At 45.8% G+C, this 6496-nt stretch overlaps 1 long non-coding RNA gene across 1 annotated transcript; it reads left to right on the top strand.

The window, feature by feature from the left end:
• Positions 1-195: 195 nt before the first annotated feature.
• On the top strand, positions 196-1394 carry LOC137469956 (uncharacterized). Its single transcript, XR_010996826.1, has 2 exons — positions 196-304; positions 416-1394. It is a non-coding gene; the product is annotated as an uncharacterized lncRNA (long non-coding RNA).
• Positions 1395-6496: the final 5102 nt, after the last annotated feature.

Raw genomic sequence — 6496 nt, forward strand, 5'->3', positions numbered from 1 at the left:
TGCGAAGGCGGCCCGCACGGAGCAGAGCGCACGGCGGTGGCGGCAGGGGCGGCTGCGGCAGCCCCCGCAGCCATCCCAGAGGCCCCCGGGCGCTCATGCAAATATGAGGGCGGTGATTGGCTGTCCCTGCGGGGGGCGGGGCGGGAGGCGCTCCGGGGCGGGCCCGGCGCGGCGGGTGAGTCACGGCGCTTCCCGGCTTCCCAGAAGTAGCGGGGCCGCTCCGCGCCCTTCCCGGACCTTCGGAGACCCTTACAACATCGGACGGGGCAGCTTGTGCAACAGCGGGGGCGGCCCGGGCCCCGAGGTGTGCTGCGAGGAGACCAGGGCACGGGCTCTGTTCTTTCTTTTTCTCTTTTTTTTTTTTTTTTTTTTTTTTTTTTTTTTTTTTTTTTTTTTTTTTTTTTTTTACTTCCAGTGGCTAATGCCAGATACTCTGGAGGATGTGAATCTCCCGTGAGATACATCTCAGAACAATAATATCCTCTGGGAGGAAATTCCTCCCTGGCCCCCAGCTGAGAATCAACTTATGCCCCGAAGTATGAGGATTGAAAACACTTGTAATTTTATCCCAGCGAGTGTAACTATACAGGCTGTTTTCATAAACCCTTGAAGAGTTACTCACTTATTTGCCTCGAGAGATTCCTCTGAAGCAGAGCCATTTCTGCAAATGGATGTGGTTTCCAATGATTTTTAATTAGATAATTCTTTTTGGTGTAAGCAACAAAAGCCCCCATAGGCCCATTCCCCCTCGTGCTCGCCCTGGGGAAGCTTAGACTCAAAACTGGGACAGCAGCATCACAGTAAAAGTAGTACAGAACAGAACCAGAGCCACAGCCCGAAGCTGGGAGCAGTTTTGTCGATGTCAGCAAAAGAAAGCACAGTCAAGAAAGTATATGGTGGGGCAGCACCATTCCCACTCACACGCAGGAATGCTGCTGGGCACAGCTTTGCTTTCAGTTCATGGCTCCAAGTCATGGCTTACCCTCTTGGAGCTGAACCAGCTCAGGTATGCCCTGGCCCGCTGACTCCCCAGACAAACATGAGCATATTTGAGGCCTTACTGTTTATAGTGAGCAACTTCTTTAGCAACTTAAATGTGTTTTTGTAAGAGCACCCCAACTCAGACACAGGGCTCTTATCAGAAGGGGATGGTTTGAGAGCCACTTCTGTGCCTGCCAGTGCAGGGCAGATTTTTTCCTATGTTTCCTTCGTTTGTAGGAATCACGTTCCTCAGTACATTCCTATCTCTTTACCTGGTACTTATTCCAGTAGCAGGTGGCGCAATTTAACAAGTGTCTTTTGTGCATAAAAATGCACGGGGTGAGGATCTGGGGGTGTGCATGGGAGGAGGTGGAGGAAAATTAGTCATGGGGAGAAAGAGAGGAAGAAGTTAGCACGGGGGTTGAGGAAATCAGGTGTCTGCAGCTATCCCTCAGGCTTCCAGCCAAGCCCATCCTGATGTCTGCCAGAAGAGGTACGTCAGCTCAGAGATATGCTCCTGTCAGCCCATCGGCATGTGACCTTGCTGACCGATTCAGGCCGAACAAGAATGGCTGCCAGGGGTCGGAGCAGACATTCCCAGCTTCTGTGCTTTGTGTTCGAGCCTCGGCTTTGACACCACTTTCAATTTCTCTTTGATTTCCTCTCTAGCGTAAAACTTTTCAGGTCTCTTTCCTGGCAGCATTTCATGGGAAGGCTTCTTAGTGTGAGAATGCTTCTCTCATCTCTCTCTTGCTTCCTCCAGCATTTTAAAGCAGGGATGTCTTTCTCTCTTGTCTTATGATCAATCTCCCTGTACTTCCCAGAAAATGAGTATGCCAAACGCTCAAGTCAGTCCAAATTAAAAATGATAACCAGACAAAATAATTCCAACTGAGTAACCATCAGAAATGCCAGCTCCTGAAAACTTCCCTTACTCTACACTAAAGGGAGATGCAGAGATAATGAAGACAGCAGTTGCTAAAGATCAAGCAGTAGAGGAAAGTGCCTGCGAGGGTCAGCAGCAACATAGGAAATGATGCTGGACCTCAGAGTTGATGGGGAAGCAGTAACAAATCAGTTGTGAGAATCTTCTCCTTGACCGGATGTTGGTCTGTCTAGGTTTAGCTCTGCTTCTGGAGCGGAAGCTGTGCTAGCCACTGACTTTCCTGGCAGGAGTGGAAAATAACATTTCCAGGACCTCTGCATGTCTGGTTTTTAGAGGCCTTTGTCACCCCTGCCCAGAAGGGACTGTGCATGACTTGCTGTGCCTAACAGAGGTGCCATTCGCCCTCTGTGAGGAATGGGGGGCATCAGGGGCAGGTGCCTATAGGCAATAATTGATGCAGTTACTGCAGCTACTGCTCACTGTGTCTGTGAGGGCCCAGGCCTGACCAGGAACTGGTGAACAGACCTGGCTGCTGGCTGCAGGTAATGGTCATCTCAAAACTTCTGACTAGATTTATAAGCCTACAGGAATGGCCAATTTGTAGCTTCTAGGATTTCTGAAAGTGTATAAATAAGTGTAGATAACTGTTGATTTGAAAGGCTTCTCAGCATCCTATTTGCTTTAAAACATTTCTTGGAAATCCATAAGCATTCAGCTTCATCTTTAGACCAAGTGTCTTTGAAAATCTGACTCTTTGCTACTAAAAGTATAGAACAAATTCAGTTTATCAACTTAATGATGGAAAAGCTTGCTCTCCTCAATAATGCTCCTAATTAAAGCATTTCTGAGTGTCTTTGGACCTGATTCTCTATCTTATGCAGAGAACTACACTTTGCCAAATGGGTGCAGAGCACTGCCAGTTTAGGTTTGATTCAATGCCCATTCAAGTTAATAGAAATCCTCCCACAGAAATCAATGGGATTTGGTTCAGGCCCCAAAGTCAATGGGAAATTCTGATTTGGCAGTACTTTATGCTCACACTACACCAGTATAAGCAAATATTCAAGGTACAAAGCCTTGGAGAATTTGGAAGGGGCATTGTAAAGGACTTCTGGGCCTGACTGTAGCCTAGGCTATTTAAGCAATTCCTAGGACTGTACGATAGCTAGGACAGCAACCTGGGACTGTCTGACAAAGAAGCTTTAAACAAATCAATCTGAACTTTTCCTGTTCATTTTTTATAGCACTCCTACAACTTAGCAATACACTTTTTATTTTTGTGTTGGGTTTTTTTTTTCTATCCTAGGCTGACAGAACATAAAAGCATCTGCAATGCTCTGCTATTACTACTTCTTTTAACCACCAGAACCTGATTTGTGTCAGAAAAGATAAGTCTAGATCCCTACAGTATTAAAATAATTATTTGGTGTAAGGTGGAAGATGAAGAGGGCTGTTATTCTTAGCAGCAGCAGTGAAATTTCAGCAGCTCATGACGTCAGTGCTAAAATGTCAGTGTGAAACAGGCTGGAACAAATTAAGAGTGTGGTGTCGTCACTGTGAGATCCATGCTGCCCTCCAGAGGGACTGTTGTTGGATGCTGTAGATGCAGTTAAGGAGATGGGGGGACAGAGGCTTGTGGGAGCTTCTCAGAAACTTACAAAAAAAGCAACAACAAGCATCTCAGTACCAGAAAGGTCAAGAAGATGCTATTTGAACATTTCTGCCCACCTCAAAGCATGAGCTCACAGCAAGGGAAAGGCCACTTCTACAAACCAGATTCCAGGAACTAGAACAGAAAAAAAAAAAAAAAAGACAAAAGCCATAATAAAATTGTCCATCTTCTACTCACTGAACAAATTGAGCTAACTCCATCTCTGATGACACTCCTGTGACTCAAACTGAAGAGAAATTCGGCCTGAGATGACTTCTGCCATGATGTGCTGCTTGAAAGAGGGCAATTTACTTGGAATAGAGGTGATCTTGAGGCATTTTATTACTTAACTGTGCTATTGCATTTGAATAATGCCTTCAGGCTATCAAAAATGCTGAACTCAAGATGCAAAGACCTTTAATCAAAATGGGGTAAATTTTCAAATGCATTCATATTTGTCCTTAAAGAGCCCAGTCTTGAACATTTCTTGGCTAGTCTCAGGTGGTGATGTTAGACCTGACCCTGTCAGCTCAGGGCATGGATCCTCATTTAGAGATGGTATCTCAGGAGGCCTGATAACTTGAGGTCTTGAGGCCTATATCTTCCTGGTGCAGCACTTGAACTGACTTGACTGCAGGGGTTGTTGGGCTGTGGGATGTCCTGCTTTGGGGGGCTGATGGGGAGGGTTGGGACCATCCTGGCTCCCTTCATGGAGACCTACAATATTTTGTAGGAAATATGGGAAAAGTTGATATTGCCTGGATTAGTGTTTCTAGAAAACTAGTCCTGGTAACAAAACTGTTGGGTGTTGTTTCACTCCTTTTTAGAACTGCCTGTCTTGTAGTCCCGGGGATGGATGTGGTTAGAGCAGACAGAGCCATCAAGACATGTGCTTATCTATCAGTCGTACCAGCTGTTTCTGGCATGCAGCAACCGACTGACCACAGTAAGGAAACAAGTATGTAATCAGTTAGCAGAGCTCTCCTTTCTCAGCAAGGATGATAAGGATTGTTGGCAAACCCACAGAGAGTTACGGGAATAGAGGAATTGGTGTGCTGAAGTCACTTCCTATCACTTAGGAGTCCCTGTGCTCAGCACATTGTGTTTGCTTTCCTAGTATGGATCTTGTTGGTTGTCTGCATTAGTTCAGACATATAAGAGCACTCACCCTGCCCCAGCACACAGAAGCCCACCTGGGGAGATTGCCAATACAGTCTTTTATCTACTTCTATGGGAAGGATTCAGACTGGCTGTGAGCAAACAGAGCAATTCTTTACATATCTTTACACCAGTAAAACACCTTGCTGCAGAGATTTTTGCAAAAATAGGCATGACTTAATCAATTCTGGGAAGAGGCATATGCCAACAGAAACACTCTTTTGCCAACACAAACTGTGCTGCCACTAGAGGAGTATCAGCAATCCCACTCTTGTCAGTGTGGGGACTCCGCTTCACTGATTAGGTGCTTGTACGGGTGGACAGCATAGGATGTTCCCAGCTGGTGAGGTCAGTGCTGAGGTGAGCCCCTGCTCCCTCATCTCAAGAGGAAGTGGTGGCCATTTCAGCTGCACCTGTGTCAACAGAGTTTATAGAAACTGGAGGTGAGCTCTGGAATGTGCAGCTGGTTAGTGTTGCAGTCTGTAGACGAGAAAGTTGTCCCTGCGCTGTATGTGGTCAACACAGATCTGATGATACCTTGGGGGTTTCTGGTGTCTCCTCTGAGGTCATGACAGCCAACTCACACTGCAGCCCTGTGTGCAGCTAGTGCCTATCACTGAGGTTAAGAGAATGCCATTAGATCAAAGCTCCCTTACCAGGGATGCTGGAGAGCCTGGACAGGCAGATACAATGCCAAAAAGCATTGTGTCACCACAGTGTCACAATTTCAGGTCTAAAAACATGACTGGCAAAAGCAGGGGAAGCAAAGGTTGAGTGCTACCTGCACAGCATCCTGTTTAGCCCAGATTTGCTAGAGCTTTGGGGATATAGGAATTAAATGTCCACAGAAGGAAAAAAAAAGCCTTATACTTTTCCTATATTTATTGGGTGGGATGTGCATGTGAAATTGAGCTTTACTACAAATCCCCTGTACACAGTATTTGAGACAGAATTACTTTGTTCTGGATCTGTTTGTAAATATCTGTCAATATTTTTAAGACTTACCACTGTAAGAGACCCAAGATGATCTGTGATTTCTGCAATCTCATCAGAGAGCAAGTGAATGATTCCATGCAGTGGAGACATACAGCCCCATGACTCACAGCCCTGAGTCACAGCATTGGGACACTTCAACATTCAGAAACACTACTAGTGACAGAAATCAGGATGATGAGCAAGCAGCTGTTACTCATTCTCAGCTGGACACTATAAGCATGTCTGTACCAGTCAGTGTGGCTCTGGCTCTTCTTTGCTTCCTCCTGCAGATCTGCAGTCATCTGGATAGCATAGTGACATGGCTCACTTAACATTTGCCTCTGGGCAAGGGATGATCAAGTCTAGTCTCTGGCTCCCAAAGTGTCCTGCTTGAGTCAATTAGGCTCAGCACAGAGTTATCATGGCAATTTTCACTTTAGATTACTTCTTTCATCTCTGTAGATCAGCTCATGTTACAAACACAAACACATTAATCATCACAAGGAGTTAAAAAGTCTATCCCTATTTTCAGCTAGGAGGGGCTGAGGCACAAAGCAGGTAGGCAACTTGCTCTTAGTGACAAAGGAGGTTTGTAGCAGAACCAGGACAAAACCGCAAGAGCCTTAAACTACCTCCTAATCTCTAACAACTGAACCATATGCTCCATTGCATTCATCACTTCCTCATGAAGTGGCAGTTTGGATGAGAACAAGTGCCCAGGAAGTCACCCTGTTTATTCTCTCTCGGCCTCTTAATGCCTGTGGAACTTTTTTATTGAATTCTTTTAATGGCCATCAGCTTTGGTGTGGGAAATGATTCCAAGAGACAAAGACTCGGTTGTGTGT

Source organism: Anomalospiza imberbis, chromosome 3 (assembly GCF_031753505.1).
Source record: "Anomalospiza imberbis isolate Cuckoo-Finch-1a 21T00152 chromosome 3, ASM3175350v1, whole genome shotgun sequence".
NCBI classification, from domain to species: domain Eukaryota; kingdom Metazoa; phylum Chordata; class Aves; order Passeriformes; family Viduidae; genus Anomalospiza; species Anomalospiza imberbis.